At 35.3% G+C, this 24,268-nt stretch overlaps 1 protein-coding gene across 1 annotated transcript in view; it reads right to left on the reverse strand.

The window, feature by feature from the left end:
• Positions 1-2,874: 2,874 nt before the first annotated feature.
• The window catches only part of CPSF6 (cleavage and polyadenylation specific factor 6), a 69,682-nt gene continuing 48,288 nt past the window's right edge, over positions 2,875-24,268 (reverse strand). The window contains exon 11 of the mRNA XM_031940716.1: positions 2,875-3,090. The gene's annotated coding sequence lies outside the window, so the exon portion shown is untranslated. The remainder of the gene's footprint in view (positions 3,091-24,268) is intronic.

Consider the following 24,268-nt stretch of genomic DNA (forward strand, 5'->3'; position numbering starts at 1 on the left):
AAGCTAAAAAAAAAAAAAAAAAAAAAAAAAAAAGGCCAACAATCTCAGGAAGATAATGAAAAAAAAATTGGAAATAAAAGGATCTAGCAGTAGTGGATGTTAAAACTATATTTTGTTGCTATTCCATTTGTTTTTTTAGTCACGTTCTTACTCTATGATCCCAGTTGGAGTTTACCTAACAAAGATACTGAAGGGGTTTGCCATTTCCTTATCCAGTGTTTTCGCAGGCAAGGAAACTGAGGCAAATAGGATTAAGTGATTTGCAGAGGGTCACAAAACTAGAGACAAGATTTGAACTCAGGAAGATGAATCCGTCTGACTCCAGGCCCGGTATTTTACTCCACCATGTCACAAAGGTGTCTGATCCAAACCACAAATAGTAATTCTCAAAACATTTTTTACTACTGCTTTTAAAAAAAATTGATCAATGGCACAAATTAGCTACACAAAATACAGAAGCAATAAATCCAATAACTTAGTATTTGACAAACATAAGACCCCAGCTAACATGGGCAATAGCTTACTACTTGATTAAAACTGCTGAGTAAATGGAATAGCAGTATGGAAAAAAATAGATTTTGACCAATACCTCATACCTTATACCAAGCTCAGCTCTAAAAGAATATATTACATAAATATGTATGATCACATCAATAACAATTTAGAGAAACAAGAAAAAAATTACTTATCAAATCTATACATAAAGGTTCATAACCAAACAAGAAATAGAAGGGAATCACAGAAGATAAAATAGATAAGTTTGATTACATAAAATTTAAAAGGAGTTGCACAAATAAAAACAATAAAGGTATAATTAAAAGAAAGTTAACTGGGGGAAAAATCTTTGTAATAAGCTTTTCTGACGAAGGTTTTCTTTTCAAGCATGTCCCAAAAGTCCTAGGGCAGTTTTAGCTTTAGTATATTGTTATTTTAGTAGCTACTCATGCATACAACTGCATTAAGTGCTGTACTAATCAAACCATCAAAGAATTTTTTTAATAGAGCCAGAAAAAAATTATAAAATTCACCTGGAAGAACAAAAGGTAAAGAATATTAAGGGAATCAATGGGAAAAAACATGAAGGAAGGCAGCATAGCAGTTCAGACCTCAAACTATATTACAAAGCAATAATCATAAAAACAATCTGGTACTGGGTAAGAAATAAAGTGGTAGATCACAAGAATAGATTAAATATACAATACATCACAGTAAATGATCATAGTAATTTAGTATTTGATAAACACAAAGACTCAAGCAAGAACTCGCTATTTGACAAAAATTGCTAGAAAAACTAATAACAATTTGACAGACACTAAGTATAGACCAACATTTTATACTACATAGCAAGAGAAAGTCAAAATGGATACATGATTTAGACAAAATGTGGTATCATAAGCAAAGTAGGGTAGCATGGAAACTTTTATGTCAGATTTATAGATCAGGGAAGAATTTATGATCTAATGAGATAGAAGGATCATGAAAAGTAAAATGGATAATTTTGATTAAATTAAACTAAAAAGCTTTTGCACAAATAAAGCGGATGTAGCCAAGATTAGAAGGAAAGCAGGAAGTGGGGGTTAGGAAATTGGGGAATTTTATGAGCAAGTTTCTCTGATAAAAGCTTCATTTATTAAATATATAGGGAACTGAATCAAATTTAGAAAAAAACAAATTAATATTAGTCAAAAGATATGAACAGGCAGTTTTCAGAAGAAGAAATCAAATCTAATTAGAATCATATGAAAAAAATGCCTTAAATCACTTTTGATCTGTAAGCATATGAGCCATTCCATGATTGATAAATGACCTATAGATATGAACAAATTGTTTTCAAGGGGAGAAACACACTATCCATAATTTTAAAAAAATCACTAATTATTAGAGAATGCAAAGTAAAACAATTCTGAGATCCCACCATAAATCTGTCAAATTGGCAACAGCTAGTGTTAGCTAGCATTTATTTACATAGTACTTTAATGTTTACAAAGAGGCTTTACAAATATTAACATTTTATCCTCACAATTCTCAAAAGGAGGTATTTTTATTATCTTCACCTTACAGATGAGGAAAACTGAGAAACAGCTGTCAAGTGACTTGACCAGGGGGCATACACCTACTAAGTGTCTGAACACAGATTGTAACTTGTGGGTTTCCTGATTCCAGGCCCAAGTCTCTATTTACTTCACCAAATAACTGCAAAGATGACAAAAAAAAAAAAAAAAAAAAAAGAAGTGACCAATGTGGGATATCCTATGGGAAAACAGACACACTGATACTTTCTTTATTGGTGGGGCAGAGAATGGATCAAGTCATTCTGGAAAGTAATTTGGAATTATACACAAAAGTTAAGAAATAGTGCTTCTGCTTCACTCAGTTATGGCAGTGCGAGTCTTCTAACCCATGGAGATGAAAGAAAGAGGAAAAAGTTCTATATTCACAAAAATATTTATAACTACTTTTTGTAGTAGCAAAAAACCCTGGAAACCGAGGGGAGATAAATTTAATGAACTATATTTTTGCTGTAAGAGTTAAGAAAAAGATGATTTTAAAGATATGATAAGACTGTATGATTTGAAGCAGAATGATGTAAGCAGAAACAGAACAGTTTATAATATGACAACAACTAATTTTTGAAAACTGTAAGAACTCTGATCAATACAATGACCATCCATGATTCCAAAGGGCTGATGGTGAAACATGCTGTCACCCCTTCCTGGACTTAGGGCACAAACTGAAGCATGTTTTTGGACACACCTAACATAAAAATTTGTTTTGCTTGATATGCATATTTGTTACAAGGATTTTTGCTTTTCTTTTTTCCACTGAGGTAGTAGAGGAGGAAGGAGAAATAAAGTCCTGTAATACCAAAAAAACCCACTTTTTTCAATGAAAAAAAAAAAAAAGATTCCTACAGTAGAGGAAGACAAGTTTTGCTTTCATCTTCCCAGCTACATTTTACCAGTTTAAGCACATGCCACAATGCATCTTGAGAGCACCTGCCAATTTCCAACAATTGATGGAGAAAGTAAAGACGTGAACTACCTTCAAGTGTTGATATATCCTGGTGACATTATTGTCTTTGGGAAGATCCTAGAACAAGAGGAAAGACTGATGAAAGTGTTGGATCAGTTAGAAGGAAATGGTGTGAACCTTTCAATTAAAAAGTGCCAGCTTTTCAAAGTTTTTGTCCAGTAACTGAGTCACATAGCATCAAGACAAAGTATAAACTCCAAGCCAGAGAAGAAAAAGTCACATTCCTCCAAACCTTCAGGATATAAATACTTTTTAAAAAATATTTTATTTTCCCCTATTAAAAACAAATTTAACATTATTTTTAAAAATTTCTGAGTTCCATTCTCTCCCTCTCTTCTTCCCCTCCCCTTTTATTAAAAGGCAAGCAATTTGATAAAGCTTATATACATGTGCATTCATGTAAAACATTTCTATATTAGTCATGTTGTAAAAAGAAATAGACAAAAAGAAATAAAAACAAATATGCTTTAACTAATATGCTTTAATCTGCATTCAGACTCCATGAATTCTTTCTGGCAGCAGACATCATTTTTTAGAAATCACATTCTTTGGAATTGTCTTAGATTATGGTATCGCTGAGAATTTACAATTGATCATCACATAATATATATTACTGAGTACAATGTTTTCTTGCTTCTGTTCATCTCCTTTGCACCAGTTTATGTTAACTCTAAAAGGACCTTTCAAAGATGTGGTGGTTATAATGAGAAGTTCGTTAAGAACTATGCTGCTATTGCTAAACCATTGAATGACTTCACTCACATATACAAGATTGAAAGGACCCAGAAGGACACAAAATGAGAAATTGCCTTAAAACCTACAAATCTCTATGGAGATCACCAGGGAAAGAGAGATGAACAAGATTGCAAAGACTTGGTCAACTGCTTTACCACATATGCTAGTTTTGGCTGCTGCATACCAATGCTGTCTTCGGAGGGTTGAAGAAACTCCTGTGACTAGAGAAGTAGGAACACCTAAAACCAGTTGCATTTGCCTGCAATGGCTTGAATATAAAATCTGTTCTGAAGTTCTTGGTTTTCTAATTCTGAAGTGGTCACTGAAAAATTCAAAAATAATGGGCATGGAATAATGTAGCAAGTGTGGATTTTTACTGACTTCCATTCCAACAGGTGTCAGTGTGGAATGATGCTGTGAGTAGGGAGTTCTCTTGATTTATATTTTAACCAGGGTGAGCAAGGAATGATGTTGTGAGTGTGAATTTTTGTTGACTTATTTTCCCACCAGAGGCAAAGTTAGGAGATGTTTCCCAGAGTCGACCATGATCTAGCCAATCATGAATCCAGCTACATCAGTAGACAAGGAGGACTAACATGGGTATAGATGACTTGTTTGGAATGCCACATAATAGTTAAGCTACAGTGTCATTTTTAAAAAGAATTTAAAAAAACTATCTGTAACACACAAGGAACTGAAGTACAAGCCAATGGCGATCCAAGCTCAAAGTCTGGGACTTAAGCCAGACAGCATGCCAGTATGTACATGAACTCCGCTTCATCCAATCAATCTGCTTTCCTCCAGTTCTCTGTGGACAACTGGTGGAGAGAGGGATGACTGAGGAAAGAATATGTGAAGCAAGCCAAGTCAGGTAGTGAGGAAATGATGGTAAAGGTCTCAAGTTCCAGTCTCTTGAAGGAACTTTACTCTTGAAGCAATGGCCTGAGTTAGAACTGTGCAAGACAGCACTCTGCTGGGCTGTCAAAAATTCCAAATACGGTACTTGGATACAACTGATACAAGGCATATTACTCTGTGCCCAAGAGACCCTCACGTGAGGACTTTGGACACTTGGGTCAAAAGCAATTTTACTGGTGTGAGCAGTGAGAATATACCACCTTTTAGTGTGGATGGACAACTCCATCGGATGTGCACAGGAATGCTCAACCAGGAATGAAAAAGGTTCCACAGTTGCTCAGTGTCTGTTGGAGAAATATTTTTTGTTATATGAATGAACTTCTAGCTATGATCCATTTGGAGAAAGTCAGAAACTTTGTTAGCACACTATTCCAGGAGATACAACTTTGATTTGCATTAAGAAGTCCAAAACTCTTAAAGGAAGTTGCAATACAAATGTTTCAAGGACACCAAAACTAAAACAAAAATCTCAGTAGTTTACTAAAATGTCCAATTCCTCTAGCAACAACACAGACTTTACAATTTTTGATATTTGGGCAAGTCATACCTACCTCTTGACTTGCATTCAGAGGCAACCAATACAACTCTCAACTAAGAATCTGAAAAGCTTTTCACCAGGTTAGAACTTTAGCCAGAAGATTGGTGACAGAAACAATGGTATGATGCCCAAGTTCATTGCCAACACCTTCAACAAGAAGCCAGTTTCTGCTGAGAAATCCTGATGTTTGTGGGACATATAAATTATCAGATTTATGGCAAGAATTCTATAAGTTGTGAAGAGATGGGGCAACTTGTCTGTCTATAGAATAATCCTGGAGGTTATTGAGGGCCTTGGAATGATAATTCACTCTGATCTCTTCCTGCTTATAGGTGTTAGGGGGACTTGCTAGGAAGCAGGTGGAGACTAATGGACACTGTAAGCAAAAAATAATATATATTAGTAATACAAAGACAATCTGAACCATATAAAGGATGAAAAACAGATATTCAAATGGAAAAGGCTCCAAACAGTCCAAATAATGGAAGAGAATTGAATCCAGAAGCAATACTTTCTGCCATGGACTTCAACTATAAGCTAGAAAGACTCTAAGAGTATCAACATGCCCCCACATCTGTTAATGATAGTTGTAGACAGTATGAGTCCTCCACAATACCAGGTTTAAGAAGGGGTTATAGTTCTATTGATGAAGATAGACAGCCCATACCACTGACTACCTCAGGCAGGGGGTAAAGGGCTTAGTAGGTCACAAAAGAGCTAAGCCTATTTGACTGGAGACCAAAGTAACCTGTGATATTACTGGAAAAACAAAAAACAAAAATATTATTCATGTAGCCAACTGACAATGCTGAAGTTTATGCAGTTTATGTATGCCTTAAATGTGAGTACGTTTTCCTCGATGCATGTATTAATTTGTACATGTTTAATTATACCTGTTTTTATTATTTTGTGACTCATGCTTATTCACTTGTATTATCATGTAGGTGTTGGAGATTTTTGATAGCTATACAGTTTTGCTGTTTGTTCACACACATGATGGTATGATTTGATATTTGGAAGACTGCTGAACTTCTTGAGAATAAGGACCATGTTTTTGCCTCCCTTTGTATCCCCAGGACTTATCACAGTACCTGGCAAACATGCGGATTTGTTTGTGCACAAAATATATTACATCAATCTACCATGGATATGTAATATATTCTACATGTAATTTAGGCTGATTGCCACTGAAGTAACTTGTACAAGTTTTATACTGTACCTTGTGATGCTGAACTTATCTTCCTTCAGTTAAGTTCTGACATTACTTTGATGTTATGGAGTGATATTATTAAATAGTTGATTTTTGTAGGAGACTGAACGATTCTTGATTCCAAGGAGGAATGTCACAATCCATCTACCAAAGAATTTAATACATTTGAGATGAAACCTATTGGGTGAGATGGAAATGTTTTGTTTTTTTTTCCTGCCCATTACTAGAGGGAATTGTTCCCTTTTCTTTCCACCTGCCCTGGAGAAGTCTTTTCATAGGTGAGAGGTGTGTGTTTGTAGAGATGAGCTTGAATACCCTGCATGGAAGTTTTTAGAAAAAAGTTGGATCACTTGGGCTAGACATGGACCCAGCCACTGATGTTAGAGCAGTCACAAGAGCTCGGCCATGGCCCCTGCTTCCTCTACCCACCACGGCTGGGAGAGCAGAACAAGACCAAGATGAGAGGCATTTTTTTTATGAACTGGGGATTGCTAATATTACATTCAGCTGGTGATGTCTGACTGTCCTTCTCCTAGAACCTGACAGCATGAAATTTGAAAGGAATACCCCACTTCCTCCCAAAAAAAGGTAAAAGACAGTCCTTACTCTCAAAGAGCTCACAGTCTATTGGGGAAGACAACATACAAACCTCTATGTACAATACAAGATATATATATGATAAATTGGAGATCATCTCCAAGTTTATCTCTCTGTTCAATTAGTATCGAAAAATAAAAGTATAGCCAACCATAGTAATTTCTCATTTGTACTAGTTAGAATGCATTGTGAAAGGCTGAAGGGGAGGTCAGTGACAAGTATGTTAAACAGAGAGAAAGAGATGGAGAAAGTAGAAATTGTTAGGATCTCCCCAATTCAAAGCTTCAGCATTTCCTGGCCATTTATACACCAGGTTCACCACACTCTGGCCATCATTTCTTTTCCCCCTTCTACCAGAACCCTGTATTCTGCCTCTGGGAAGCCAGGCTCTGATGAGTTTATACTTCATTTTACTCAGAACCAGGCCTCTAATGACAACAACAAAACCCAATAGATAAGATGGTTTGTGTGTGTCAGGCACTGTGCTAAGTGCTTTACAAATATTATTTCATTCAAAAACTTACCAGCCACCTGCATATCTTATTCCTTTCTAGCCTTCCTCATGTAGTCACCATAATGTAAATGCCTTGAGGACAGGGGCTATCCTGCTCCTATCTGTGTCCCCACGTGTTAGTAAGCACTTAACAAATGTTCTCTTCCCTCTGTGTATCTGTTTATCTAGCTATCCTTGCCTGTATCTTCAAGGTTAAGGCTGGATCAGCAGCAGTCTGTGGACTGCAAAGACTGGACAAGCTGTCTTGGGTCATCTGGCCACTCCCAGAACTCAATTTCTGAAAATGTTTAGGGAGACTTGGGGGAGGTGAGGAAAGCAAAGGGCTAAGGGAAGTAGCTAGATGACTAGAGAGAAAGTAACATCTGATGGGAGAAGGGAATTAAATATCTGGAAAAGTCTGGTGATGTCCCCAATCCAAAGGTGAGTGCCAAAAAGAATAGTCAGAATCCTAAACCAGCAGAAACTTTCTACTTCATACAAATAATCTTTCCCACAGTTATATAAGCAAACACAGAATATGCAAAATATTTTGTACATTTAATTAGGAAGATTCCATTTTGATCAATGAATAACTTCATAGCACCAGACTTATTTCTTTCAGGAAGCTTCACATAGAATAACACATCTATGAATTTAGAGAGAATGTAGCATTTTCAAAATTTAGTGGTTGCTGTTGTTTTTGATCTAGACCTGTGATTTCACCATTGCTGAGAAATCTTAAAATGAAAACTCAACCAAACAATGAAGAATTAATCAGTTAACAAGCATTTGTTTAGCCATACTGCATACCATATGCTGTTGGACATCGAGGCAACAAATATCGAGAATGAAACAATCCTGATTCTCAAGGAGCTTACATTCTCATGGGGGAAACAATAAGTACATGCGTAAATATATACAGAATGGCTATAAAGAGAATAAATATATATAAATACAAGGTAATAAAAGAAAGGAGAAGCCTAATAGCTGGGAGAATCAGAAAAGGCTTTATTGTTTGAATTCTATCTTAGAAAAAAAAAAAAAAAAGAGGGATTCTATGACACTGAAGGGAGAAAGAAATGTACTTCAGAGATGCAGGAAGACCAGTCAAGAAAAGGAAATGGGAGATGAGGTGTTCTGTGTAAGGAAGAGAAGGCGGGTTTGGCTGAAATATAGAGCTTAGGAAGAGGACTAATATATGAGGCAGCTAGGGCCAGATTATGAGGGACTCTAAAAAATAAACCAGGTTTAAATTTGATCCTAAAGGTAATAAAGCAGCACTGGAATTTACTAACTAGGAGTGACATGGTCAGATTTGCATTTAAGGAAAAAAATACTTTGGCAACTACAAGGAGGTTGGCACAGAGCAGGAGACCAATTAGGGGGCTGTTGCAATAGCCTTGATGAGGGCACAACCAGGAAGGCTTGAGATAAAAGGTGACATGTAAGATATTGTGGAGGTCGTATCTCACTAATAACTGACAACTAAGATATGTGGGTTAATGTGGAGTAAACCACATTAAGGTCAAGGATGATGCCCAATGTATGATCCTGAAAGACTGCAACAGAAAAAGGGAAGCTAGAAAGACAAAAGAGTTTGAGAAAGATACTAAGTTCTATTTTATATACGATGAGTCAGAGGTGTTTATAGGCCAGCTAATTTGAAATGACTGATGATAGGTGATGCTACAGGAAGAGGAGGATGCATTGATACAATGGAAAGAAAGCTATTTATAGGGGCAGAGTACCTGAGTTCCAATCCTAGCTCTACCACCTGGGTCTCAGTTTCTTCATCTATAAATTAAAGGAATTAGATAAATAGCTTTTAAGGTTTCATTCAGGTCAAAATCTATAGTTTTATGATTCATGGTCCTATGATGGTGAAGGGCAAGTCAGGGATAAGATAGATAGCTGGACACAAATATGTAGATATATAGAGATATTAGATATAGATAAATAAATTATATATATGTTAAATATGGGAAATCATCTTCTAAAATGGGATGATTATTAAACCAAAAGGAGTTATTAAGAGCACTAGAAGTATAGAAAAATAAAAGCAAGCCAAGGCCAAAGCCTTGGGATAGATCCCCAAATTAAAACAAATATGCATGACAGGCCAACAAAAGAGACTAAGAAGGGATGAGAACTAGGATATGTAATAAAAATGCAAAGAGGAAAGAATACCCAGTAAGAGAGGATGGTCAACAATGACAAAAGTTATAAAATTCAAGAAAGATGAGGACCCCCCAAAAAAATGACCAGATTTGGCAATTTAAGAAATCATGCTTTGTACAGAGCTATTTCTATCAAACAATGAGATCAGAAATCAAATTGTAAAGGGCAGATGAATTAGAGAGCAAACAAGAGACAATAGTTATAGAGTTTTTCCTTCCTGGAATGTGGCTGAGAAAGAAAGGATATTGGACAATAGCATGAATGGACAACAGAATAAAGTGAAGTTTTATAAAGATAGAGCCAATTTGGGCATGTTCCAAGACAAAGGGATGATTAGAGAAGGAAATAATTAAGGGCACAAAATGCTTAAGAAGATAGAAGGGGAGAAAATGAGGGATAATATCAAGAGATAAGATGAAGAGAAATCAGAGCTCTTGGCAAATGGTCTCATTTTTCTCAATTAAAAGTCCTTAGAAGAAAGAAGTAATGTGGGAAGATTGAGGAGAGAAAATAAAGTGCCTTCTATTAGGTATGTGATAGGAAATTAATTAGAGAGCAATAAAATTTTTTTTTTCCAATTACAGTTGGAGTTGAATAAGATAAATTTGTAATGTGTCCAATCAACATATCTGTTACTTTTTCTAGCTTTTTTCAGTTATATCTAAGCAGCAGCAGAAGAAAGGAGTAGTAGGAGTAATCTAATATTGAGCTTGGAAAGGGCTGAGCTTTAGAGAACTATTTGCAGTTGCTGAAAGTTTAAGCAACTCACACTCCAAGTATGGATCAGAGGCAGGTCTTGAAACTAAGTCTTTCTTGATAACTTTATCTACTATGCCATAATACCTCTCACTCCTACTAACTTGGGTTTTGAAATTTTGCTTGACACATCCCCACACAACACTCAAGATCTCATTTCTTGTATATGAACTTTTTGTCTATTTGAAAATTTTTATAGTTTATAAATAAATTTTAAACTGTGATTTAATTTATACTTTAACATATTTAACATGTATTGGTCAACCTGCCATCTGGGGGAGGGGGTGGGGAAAAATTGGAACAAAAGGTTTGTCAATGCTGTAAAATTACCCATGCATATAACTTGTAAATAAAAAGCTACGATAATTTTTTTTTTAATTTTGCGTATCCTTTGACCCAGCAACACTATTCTTAGGTCTGTAGCTCAAAGATATCAAATAAAAAGAACAGAGTCTTATATGTATGAAAATATTTATAGCAATTCTTTTGTGGTGGCAAAAAACCTGTAAATTGAAGATGCCCATAAATTGGAGAATGGCTAAACAAGTTGTAGCATACGATTCTTATGGAACACTATTGTATTACATGAAAGGAGGAACAAGCTGCTTTGAGGAACTTACATGAACTGATCCAAAGTGAAATGAGCAGAACCAGAACACTGTACACAGAAAGAGCAACATTATATGATGATCAAGTATGAATGACTAAATAGTTTTCATCAGCACAATGATCCAAGACAATTTCAAAAGACATGATAAAAAATGCTCTTCATTACTAGAGAAAGAACTAATGGAGTCTGAATGCAAATCAAAGCATACTTTTAAAATTTTCTCTTTTTGTCTGTCTTCTTTTACAACATGACTGATAGGGAAACGTTTTGTCTAACTGCTCCCAAATGATCGATATCAAAGTACTTGCCTTCTCAAGGAGAGGAGCGAGAAGGGAGTTTGGAACTCAAAAATTATTTTTTAAAAATGTTGAAAATTTTGTTTACATGTAATTGAGAAAAAATAAAATTTATTTTAAAAAATAACTTTTACATTAAAAGCAGAGATAGTATGACTGATAACTTCATGAGCAATACAACAATAAAATTTCTTGGTTAAATATCCATCCACTTCCAATCCCTAAACTGTTGAAATTACATCCATTTTAAAAAGTCAAATTCAAATGTTAACTCTTCCATGAAGATTTTCATAAGACCTTCTAATTGCTTATCTTCTCCCCTCTGACCTCATATAACATGGTGAACATGTCTTTGTTATTTGTGGTATTTTTAAAAATTAGTTTAAAAATAGTTTCCAGATTGTGGATCACAACATAGCATTTTCACTCTTTTTGTTGTTTGCTTGCAGCAAGATTATTGTATAAATATGTATACTTATATTGGATTTAACATATATTTCAACATGTTTAACATATATTAAATTACTTGCCATCTAGGAGAGGGTATAGGAAGAAAAAGAGGAAACTGTGGGACACAAGGTTTTGTAAGGATCAATGTTGAAAAATTATCCATGCATATGTTTTGAAAATAAAAAGCTTTAATAAAAAATAATTCTCAAAAATATATAGTTTCCATCACTCTAGGTAACAGACTAATTTGATGAAAAGATTCTTGTCTTATTATATATTTTCATTTTCCCTCGCAGATAGTATAGCATCCTGCATCAAAGGTGATATCCTCTGTGAGAAAGCAGAATTGCAGTAGCACTAAGGAAACATGAGCAGTGGTAAATCCAGAGATATCTCCATCCCAAATTTTCTAATGGACTACTTAAGCCTTCTGACTGGCTGTCATTGATCAGTCACAATCGAACATACTGTACCCTGACCCACACATATGGTGATGTCATTGGTTCTCTTTGAAAACGAAGGATAAACAGCAGCAGCTAGTACAGTCCTCTACATGCAGTAGATATTTACACATTTGCAGAAATAACCATGATCTTTCATATACATCAATGCTTTGTAATACAGGAGAGACATTCGTTGATAAAAATTCTATTTCACATAACTTGCTTTTTTTTTTTTTTAAGTAACAATTTCTATTTACAAAACCATCTTACTTGTCTCTGCTTCCTTCCACTTGTCCTCTTCTGTGCATTTTTAACAATAGCTCTTTGTTTTTACCTTTATCGCTAACCTTATCTCTCTTCTCCTGCCATCAAAAACACAAAAGAGGAAAACAAAACCCAAAAACAAACCCCCATATAACAAGCATAGTGGAGCAAATCAAATCCACACAGTGGCCATGTCCTAAAATGTTTGTTTCTTTCTGCACCCCAGTAAATCACCTATCAACAGATGGATAACGTTTCATCAACGCACCTCTGAGAATGAGGATGGTCATTGTATTGATCAGTTTTTAAATCTTTCAAAGTTATTTTTCTTTGCAAAATTATTTTTATATTGTTCCTATTCCTTTCCTTCCATTTTATGCTACCCTCTATTCTCTAAATAATCTCAGAATATCTTATAGTGCAATATTACATTACATTCATTACAACTAGTATAACCACAACTGTTTAAGAAGAACCTCATTATACTATTTTAAATTCTAGGTGCTTCCTTCTATTTATTCCCTATATCCGGATTATAAAGTTTGTTTTACTTGCAATTCTGTCCCCGATGTTCTTTCCCTTAACCCCATTTTCCCATTTCGTTTCTTGGTTGATGTATTTCTGCACATCTATTCTGGGCATACGTGCTTATGTGCATACATGTTCCTGGTTTATGCTCATCTATTCAACTTTTGTCCATTTCTATCCCCTCTAATTACATTTTATATTATATTCTTCCTTTTATCCTCCCTTTTTTCCTCTTAAAAACCTCAGAGCAGAACCAATCTCTGTCTTTCCTTTTTAATTTTGCTGATATTAAGGTCCTGAAGGGACACATTTTTTTCCTCCTTATTACGATACTAATAGTCTATCATCATATAACTCTTTCCAACGGTAATTACTGTTACAGTTTTCTCTGGACTCTTGTGTTTGTGCTTCAGTGTTCTTAGTCAACTCTGGTCTTTTCACCAGAAATGTTTGAAAGTTCTCAATAGTTATAATATATGCAAACAATGGAATATTGTTGTCCTATAAAAAATGATGAGCAGGCTGATTTTAGAAAAGCCTGGAAAAAATTTACATGATTGGATGCTGAGCAAAACAAGCAGAACCAGGAATACATTGTACACAATAACAACAAGAATGTGCGATCATCAGCTACGACAGACTTGATTCTTCTTAGTGGTTCAATGATCCAAGCAAGGCAATCCCAATAAACTTTGGATGTAAAACATCCACATCCAGAAAGAGAACTACAGAGACAATGTAAATCAACACATGCTTTATTATTATTATTTTTGCTTTTTTTTCCCTTTCATGGTTTTTCATTTTTAAAAAATTTTTGCTGAGGCATTTGGGGTTAAGTGACTTTCCCAGGGTCACACAGTTAGGAAGTGTTAAGTGTCTGAGGTCTAATTTGAACTCAGATCCTCCTGACTTCAAGGCTGGTGCTCTATCAACTGCGCTACCTAGCTACTCCAGGTTTTTTCTTTTTGTTTTGATTTTTCCCCCCCAATTCATAATTTTTTTTTTTTTAAGTAAATGTACACGTATAGCTTTAAAAAATGTTTTTACATTTAACTGGGGGAAATAAAATAAATGTTTTAAAAAGACTCATTTTCTGCCCTATAAAATTTATACTTACCTCTGAAAGATGTTATTTTTGATTCTTTTACCTGTTGGAGTATTATTTTCCAAGATCCCTTATATGGTTAAAGTCACTAGGTCTTTTGTGACCCTACCAATTCTTTCTGAATATCTGCAATATTATTTCTTTAGCACAGTAAACTCTGGAATGTCGACATTCTAGAGACTATTCCTTTTGATTTTCTTTCAGGAAGTGACAGGTGAATTCCTTCCCCCCATCCCACTGGTCTGAGCAGTTTTAATTTATGATTTCTTAAAATGTAGTATCTCAGCTCCCTCTTCCCCCCTTTTCAAATCCTAGTCTTCCTATAAGTCTGAAATTACCTCTCAACCTGTTTTTGAGGTCAATTTTTTAAAAATCTGCTCACATTTTCTTCAAGTTTTTGTTATTATTTAAATATTTCTTGCTACCTTACGGAGTTATTGCTTTCTCGTTGGTCTCCACTAATAGTAAGAGAATTCATTTCTTGGTTAAGATTTGCTACTTTTTCTTCTTAGTATTTATTTTCCTTCTAATTCTACCCTTTAGGACTGTTCTCTTTTAAAAAATCTCATTTTACTTCTTCTAGGTATTATGTTTCCTTGTAGAAAATACATTTTTTTTTCCTCTTTGAGATTGTTTGCCATTACATTTTCTTCTTTTGGAACAATATTTAGATTTGAAGGGGGGAAAAAGTGTTTTCTTTGATTCAATCTTATATCCAGCTTTAGTTTCTGAATTGGAATTTTATGGCAGGGCCAGACTCTCTACTCCTTGCTATATTTTTTGGATGGGATAACTTGGCTTACTTTTTTCTTGGAGTTCTTGTACTGACCTGCACTTTCTGTGTTACTGATCCTCTTTGATCTTTATGATTCAAAGTATTAGATCTTCAAGGTCTCCTCTGATGTCTTGATATTAGGGACTTCAGCTCCCCTAGACCTGAGCTGTCCAGATTTAAGTGCTATGGCACTCTTCAGCTTTGTAAAGGTGGTATTCTCCTGCTAATCCCCAGACTTCTAAAGTCCCCATCTTAAAACTTTCTCAGTGAAGAAAGCCTCATTATGGGTTTGCCAATGGTACCTCCCTTCCTGAAGGGTCTTGTTCTATTTTTGCCCATGGGTTTCTGGCTTTGTGCACAGTTCTAGGGCAGAAGTCACTGTAGAGTCTCACTGGGTTTCTTGATCATTATGTAGCTTTGTGCAAATTTCAGGATTTTGCTGGAATAGATAAGTGGAAGCTACATGATAAGCCTCCCATTTAGGCAGCTGCCTTGGCAAGAATGCTCCTGACCTTACTTTCTATTTCCCTTTCCTTTAAGTCAGTCTTCATTCTATTTCCTCCTCTTGGAATACTCTGATTTAATGCATTTCTACCATCAAATTCTTACTCTTTCAGGCCCAGATCAAATGCTGCGAATCTTTATCAGTCTTTCCCTGTTTGTTGAGCAAATGTGACCTCTCCCATTACTGAACCTAATAAAATATGCCTTTCTTATGATCCCTAATATATTCCCTTTATATTTATTGGTGTAATCATCACTACTTAACTATAAACTTTCTGAAAGCAGAGGTGAACTATGATATCTTTGCAACTCCCTAAATCTAGTGCAAAATTTGTATTGTTGAATGGAGCTTCACATATGTATGAGTCGAATCCCAAGGAGTGAAAAAGATTTAAAATAAAAGAATTTTGAGAAATATATGAAGCATTAATCAGTAAGAAAGAGTGCTAGTTTTGAAGTGTGAGGACATGGGTTCAAAACTCTGCTCCCGTCATTCACTACCTGTTTGGTCTTTGATGATTTATGATTAATCATTCAATAAAACATTTATTACATACCTACTGGATTTCAATTTCCTCATCTGTAAATATGGATCAGATAACTTCTATGGTCTTTTCCTTCCGGTCTAGAATGCATGGATTGTCAACCTCGGACAGTTGAACACTTATTCTCAAATTTTTTACAATGTTTCTTTTGTGGATGAGTTGCCATTTTGGAGTAATTACATTTAGAGCCAATTTTGAGGGCCAAAAGACAAAATGCTGAGATAGAAAGGAATTAAGAGATTGTTTAAGACCCAGAGAAGCACCTTGTATAAGATCACAGGAGTTCTTCTCACCAAGGTGAGGTTCAAACTCTGGTCCTCTGACTTCAAATGTAGTACTCTTTTTTACAATTCTGAGCTGCTCTTCTTCTCTTGATAGATTGAGAAAACAGTCTTAAAAATAAGAGTTGGCCTAGATAACCCCTGATATTCCTTCTATCTCTAACATCCTATGATTTGAGTTGTATTTCATTTTAGACCTCAAATTTTATTATTCAGCTTGACTTGTCACCAAAGTGACTTTTGCTTGTTTAGAGAAAACATTTGTGGAATCCGTTCTAGATATGAAAAATCTGTGAAGTGGGAGACAGCAAAATGAGAACAAGGACTGGATAGAATACAGGCTGGATAAATAGAAGTAGGAAGAAATAAGTCTATCAAGGTAGCTTAAGGCTAAATTTTTAAGGATCTCAGATGCCATGAGGGAGAGTTATAATTTATTTTTTTTTGGTAATGAAGGGGGTCAAGGAGGATTTGAGACATCTCAGTGACAGCTCATTCTAGAAAAAGATTTTACTTTACTCAATGTGTTAGTGACTGTTTTCAAACAAGTTTTTCAATTCAATCATTATCTTCAAAAAGAGAGAAGCACCTTCCAAAATTTTCTTTAAATAAAACCTCTTCTAGTGTATTTCAACTTTGTTACCAATTTGGTCAATTCAGCCATGTCTTATTCTTCATGATCCCATTTAGAGTTTTCTTGGCAAAAATCTTACAGTGTTTTACCATTTCTTTCTTCAGATCACTTTACAGATGAGGAAAATGGGGCAGTCACTTAACTTTGCCCAGAGTCACACCAGTAGGAAGTATCTCAAGCCAGATTTGAACTCAGGAAGATGACCTCCTGATTTCAGGCCTGCCATTTTATCTACAGAACTATCTTGCTCCTCTATTTCAAGTACATAAAGAATGAACAGAGAACTGGCCTCAAAGACAGGAAGACCTAGGTTCAAATTCTACTTTTATCATATTTTGACTGCAAGACTCAAAGTCACCTAACTTTTAAGTCCCCCAGGAAACTATCTAAACTTATGAATTTCCCAGACAATAATCTATACTGGTAGAAGTTCCCCAGCCTACTTACACCAAATCATTGTTCCCATTCCCCAGAATTTTAAAAAAAAAATTTTTTTTTTTATAAAAACAAAATCAAAAGGATAAAAATAGGAAAGGGAAAGTTTTTGCATAAAATATTTCTAATAAAAGTCTGACATCCAAGGTGAATACAAAGGACACATGTTTATTGACTTACTTTCCCTGATCATTAGTTTTAATTAAAATGGAATAGAAAAATTTAAAAATATGGGGCTTAGATTTGTGAGTTATGTGATCTGGGACTTAGAAATAAAGTAAGAGTTCATGTATGGTGACAAATTAGGTAGCTTTGAATTACTAATATTACATTCTTTCTCCCTACTGAATCTTTATTAGCCCAAAACAACTTGTCCTAAACAGGTAGCAGAAACAACAATTTGTTTCTATGATCTTCTAAAAATTGATTGAATCAATATCAGTTTGCTCAAGATGTATTGACTGGGCCCACACCACAAAGCAGAGAAATTTCAGCCCATGAAAACATGTTGTTCAGTCATGTCAATCATATCCAATTCTTCATCACTCCATTTGGGAGTTTTCTTGGCAAAATTCCTGGAGTTATTTGCCATTTCAGAGGAAACAAGATTAAGTCACTTGCCCCAAGGGTCACACATCTAGGTAGTGCTAAGGCTGGATCTGAACTCAGAAAGAGGAATGTTCCTGCCTCCAAGGGTCAATACTCTATGCACTGTCCCACACAGCTGCTAGCTAATTAGTAAATTCCTTCTACCAATGCAGATCAGCAATTCATCTGTAACTTAAGAGCTTTATCATAGTTGTCTGAAGATAATTTAAGTAACATCTCTGGCTACACAGCTACTGTGTCAGAGATTAAGACTGGACTCATCTTCCTAACTCCAAATCCAAATCTCTAGCCACATTGGTTCACCAGTGGTTCCCAGACTTTGTATCATAAATTTCTTTGACAGTTTGGTGAAGCTTATGTACACCTCTAAAAAAACAATGCTTTTAAAAGCAAATACATATGATTGAAAAAGAAACCAACTGTATTAAAAGTTATCAAAACAATTCACAGATCCACATAAGATTCAGTCACTTGCCCAGGGTCACACAGCTACGTAGAATTGAGGCTGGATTTGAACTCAAAATTTGAGTTCATTCTATTGCCACTCACATTCTTAGCACAGAGTAAACTTTATGTAAATATTAGATATTATTATAATTGGAATTTTGGGGTTGATTAATTCTATAAACACTTCCATGAACTTAACTGGCTTTCTAACAGAACCCCCATCTTAAGGCTGGTATGGTTTTCCAACTTAACATTCAACTTCCTGCTTCCCATGTCATTCATTCCTCAACTAATCTAACATAGTATATCTGCATCAAAGACTCTATTTGCAAAGCAAGACTGCAGTAGCTGAAAATAAATTCACAAATTTACTCCATACTGGACAAATAGACTATGCTTGACAAAATGGCTTTTGATTAGTCACAGTCCAACAAACTGTACCTTGACCCCGAAATAGTAATGGTCTTTATTTTTTTGATCCTCTTTAAGAATGAAGGACAATTAGCATCACCCTTCCATCCTCACTAAAATCAGTTCCTAACACTCCAACATGCTCCATTGAGCACTCACCTGGGAGTCAAGATCCAAGTTCAAATCCTGCCACATCTATTTCCCAGCTGCATGAGCCTGTGCAAATCACTTAATCTTTTGTCTGCCTCCATTTCTTGGGTCGTTGTAAAGAAGAAACGAGATGATCTTTGTAAAAAGTGCATATAGCCCAGTGCCTGGTCCGTAGTAGATGCCATGTGAATGCTTACTTCCTTCCCCTCCTCCCCTGCCCATTTAATCCTACAGTAGCACTTTGGAACAAACTCCGCCATCTCCAGTCTTTCTCTCTTCCTGAAATCTATCCTTCCAAGGCTCTTCCATGAGGACTCTTCTTGAGCCACAATCCACACTACCTGCAGTTTGTGAGATGATCATACAGTGCACCTTCCTCAGTCCAAGTTCATGCAGATGGCATTACCCTACAAACCACTCTACCACATATCCCTGTGAATTCCCATCGTCACACTCCCCATCCTACTGCTGAGCCACCCACACAGAAATCACAGAATCAGGTCAGAGGCCAACCTTGTATGATGGCTATCTTAACAGGAATTCCTTTCAGAGGATGGCCTCCTTGAGGCAATTAAATAGTGCTGAGAGCTGAACTTAGGAGCTAGAAAGATTGGAGTTCAAATCCCACCAAATACATTTATTAGCTATGTGACTCTGGATAAGGCACTTTTAAGATCTCAAAGTTTTCTCATCCATAAAACAAGGACAATAAAAGAATTCAGGGAATCACTGTTAAGACATTAACACTGACAGTGTCTTGCAAACCGTTTATATAAATGCTCCATCTTGTAGAGTATGCTAGGGATCTGCCATTGGCTCAGTATTATTTCTTTTTATTAATGCCAAGGATGAAGATATAGAGGGCACTATCACCAAATAAATGTTTAATATAAAGATTTAATTTGTCTATGGTGGGGGAAGCTAATGGGAGTATAGAAGGAGAAATAGTGTCTAGGACAGTGGAGGACAATCCCTAACTAAGGAAGGTCTGCCACCAGTGTATTCTTCCAATATTTCTCAAATATTTCTCTTCCAATATTTTGTCCTCTCCAGTTCTTTTCAATGATCATAATCTGATTTCTCTACTTTTCTGTGGGCTTTCACCATGACCTGCAGTCCTTCAAGCCTTCCTTGCCTCCTAGTATACTAGCCCTGTGTTCTTTTCTGGTAAAGGTGCTGAGTAGAACATAATTTCAGTTCATTACTTCATTAAAAAATTGCTTACATCCTTTGGCTATCTATGACATCATGCATTTATCAGAGACTTTAGTTGTACTGGATTCATGCAACTGATTTTAAATAATCAAAATTATGTTGAACATAATTTGTATTCTCCTGTATCCCTTGTTCATAAATTTTCCTTTCAAAAGATCTGAATATATGATATCCCTTTCCCTAATCTAATTTCTAAATGCTGCAACTCTTGGTTTAGTTTGCTACACTCACTTCCTGCTAAATTTCTTTGCAGTTTTCTCATCTGGATTTGTCAAACAAGTACTTTCCCCATGTGGTTTCTGTTCTGGAGTTTATCAAACAATGCCATTTTTATTTTGCTTTTGGGTCTTGCTTATTTAACCAGTTCCACTGATACACTTTTCAATCAGTTGCAGTTTTGATGCATATTACAACAATTATTAAGAGATGCGATAATGTAATTAAATCGGTCAATATTTTCATTGGCATGACCTATGAAAAATAAATGTCTTTCCAAGTCATTTAGCTTTACTTCTGTAAAGATTTTTGTTGGTATATTTATGCAAGTTCTGAACATACCTCAATAGGTCCTCTCAAACATATTATACATTTTGTTGTTTCTAAAATACTATTTTGTAGTATTCCAAAATAGTAACAAAAAACTAGAAACAAATAGGTATGCATTTACTGGAAAAGGCTGAAAATATTGGGATATTTCAATATAACAGAATATCATCAAACATAAGAAATCACAAATGAGAAATTCAGAAAAATATGAAAAATCTTATGGGAAGTGATGAAGTAGAGAAAATAAAAACCAAGAGGAACTGCATCATGAAAATAATGCAAATGAAAATACTACTAAAAGGTGGCTTAGCTCATATTAAACAATTGATTTTGGTCCCTGAGAACAGCTTATAGAAGTATATTTCCCTCTTCCAAGAACAGAAGCAAAGTAATGAATAATGAAAATTGTGTAAAAAGTAAAACATGATTAATACATCAGTCAATTTTGCTTAAACATTTTTGCTATGTGAATTTTATGTGCATTTGGGGGAGGGAGTATAGTGATTTTTGTTGCTTAACTGTTTTCAGTCAAGTTTTACTCTTCATAACACTATTTGGGGTTTTCTTGGTAAAGATACTGGAGTGGTTTGCATTTTCTTCTCTAGTTCAATTTACAGATGAGAAAACTGGGGCAAACAGGGTTTAGTGACTTGCCCAGAGTACTGTCAGAGGCCAAATTTAAACTTGAATCTTCCTGACTACAGATCTAGTGTTGTATTCACTATTCTATCTAGCAACCAACATACTGATGATAATGACCAAAAAGAAGTACTGATGAAAAAAAAAAATACAGCAGCATTAGTTTATAATAGGACACAGATTAAATAGGGCAATGTTGAAACTGTATCAAATTCAATATATTCTTTAGTAAAACCCAAGCTGTATGAAATATTTATGTTGGTTAACATTTGTCAAATGCTTAATAAAAAAGTTGTTTGCTTTAAAAAAAAAAAAAAAGCATATATGTATTCCCTCATAAGTAGATAATTTATTAATTTGCACATCTCTTTTCCTAGATATATATGTAATTGCAGTCTAAGGTGCTCATCCAGTTATTAGTCTTATCTCTGACATGTACTTATATAATACATGGCAAGTTACTTAATCTTCCCTCTAAGAAATTCTTTTAAATGTTAAGTTGCAGAATAGATATCAACTTGTAGTGTGAGAAATTTCCTTATTCAGGACTATATTAGAAAAAATATAGGCCTATTCCCTATCCTTTTTTCTGTGTAAGTTCATTCTTTTGGTCTCTGATGATTGGAATGTAAGCAAATTCCTTTACTTGAGGAGTTAGTGATCAGAAAATAGGGAATGTGAAAGCTGTGTAGAGACTGAACTCAGTCTAATTTTAAGGAGGACAGTGCATCAGAAAGCAGATTTAGTTGTTTAGCCACTTCTAAGATGTGTGTTTTACCATTTTTAGGGACTATGTTCATGAGCTATGTTCCCCCACTCTGGTATTTCCAATCTGCAGAATTTTCACTTTGTTTTGCTTTTCTTCAAAGTTTTAGTAACCCTCATCACTTTCTCCTCCAATTCTATTCCTGAGTCATTAAGTGCTGCTACAGTAAGAGTTACTGATTTCACTGCAAATCTATGTTAGAAGACCTCACCTGGGGAGTGATGGGGTCAGAACAGTATCTAGGCAGCAGAGTGAAAAGATGGAGTGAATAAACTGGAAGTTAGTTGATAAGTAGATTTGAGAATCAGCATTTAGTTAGATTAATGAGAGCTAATGAGAAGAGCAAGCTAAATGGCATATAACCAAAGCAAAGGAAAATGATGTTTTTAATATTACTGCAGAGGAAGAGGGAAGTAGGGAAAAAAAAAGTCTCACTGTTGCAAAAGAAAATTCTTTAAGTTTCTATTGATGGCCTACCAGGGGTCCTCAAACTACGGCCCATGGGCCAGATGTGACACCTGAGGACGATTATCCCTCTCACCCAGGGCTACGAAGTTTCTTTTATTTAAAGGCCCACAAAACAAAGTTTTTGTTTTTACTATAGTCCTGCCCTCCAACAGTCTGAGGAACAGTGAACTAGCCCCCAATTTAAAAAGTTTGAGGACCCCTGCTCCTATTGGGCCCTCCCCCATTTGCTGTTTAAAAGCATTCTTCACACAAGCAAGCAACTTTTCTCCACCATACATACCCTCCTTTTTATATGACCAACTGTTCATTTGTGAGATTGAAACTACTTACCCCATCCCACAAAATCTGTTTTCTTTCTCCTTTCCTCTAGCTTCAAAGGAAAGATTTCTTACTCATAGGCAAATCTAACCTAATCCCTCCAACAGTGCCCTCTAACTTTCCTCCATTGCCTTTAGGATCTTGCTCTATCCATCATCTTTAATATTTCTTAATTGACATTCTCCCTTTACTAACATGTTCAGATTCACCTTTAACCCTTCCCCTAATTTCATTCCTCCCACTCCCCCAATCCTACTTTCTGAAGTTATCTTTCTCTTCTTTCCCCCCATCATTATCAACTCATACTTCATTCTTTGCACTGGGGCTTTTAAACTCATCACATTCCCAAAATGTGCATTATCTTTGCAGGTAATTAGTGACATATCCAATGGCCTTTTCCAGAAGATACCTATCTCTTTATTTCTAGAGTTCTTCTTTAAACTCCAAAACTGTATTAATGATTGTCTGCTAAACAAGCCTCCTGATTTTCCTATTGGTTACCGTTATAGCCTGGCTGAAAGTTTAAGTTGTCTTTAGCTTTTCTACTTCCCTTCAGTCGCATCTGCCAAATCATTTGAATTAAAATCTCCTTATTTTCTCTTTCCTCTTCTCTAAAATCAAGAGCATCATTTACCCTTGCTTGGATTTCATGTCTTTTGCTTGCTCATCAATTCCCATAATTATCTTTATATGCTTACATAACCTAATGTCTCCCCATTTTAATACAATCTTCACACCACTACCCAAATATTATTGATTCCCATTATTCTTCATTCAGAATCAGTGTCTCTATTACTTTTAATTCAATACAAATTTAGGTTTACTTTAAATTCAAGGTACTCTTCTATTATCCAAATTCATCTTTCCATACTTTGTTCCTCAATTTTCTCCTAACTTCCCCAAAACATGTCCTTTTGTTCATCTTGAACCTTATGTCCTGAACTGATGATATCACACCAGCTTTTCCATCTCCACTTGCTGAACTTTCCTTTGTATTAGGACTCAGTTCAGATATTGCTCTTTCCATTTTCCCCACTACACTGCTGAAAGTGACTTCCCTACTTCCTCAAATCACTCAGCAATTTGCTTAGTTCTTTTTTTACGTTTATTCCAGGTCGTTATTAAGCCTCTTACAGTAGTTTAAGCTTAAGAGAAACCATAAGCATTTAGCAAATGCTTGCTGAAATCAATTATGTATGGGTTAAAGTGAAAGGATCAGTACCTTCTGAAAGGCAGTCTTTTTGGCATCATGGCAGAATGACTTTGTATATCCCTGAAAGGATTTACTTATCAAGTCATTATAAGGGAAATGATGATTACAGATCATTGATCTCCCAATTTGCTATCCTATCACATATTATTCATTATCTT

The sequence above is a fragment of the Sarcophilus harrisii genome, chromosome 5 (assembly GCF_902635505.1).
Source record: "Sarcophilus harrisii chromosome 5, mSarHar1.11, whole genome shotgun sequence".
NCBI classification, from domain to species: domain Eukaryota; kingdom Metazoa; phylum Chordata; class Mammalia; order Dasyuromorphia; family Dasyuridae; genus Sarcophilus; species Sarcophilus harrisii.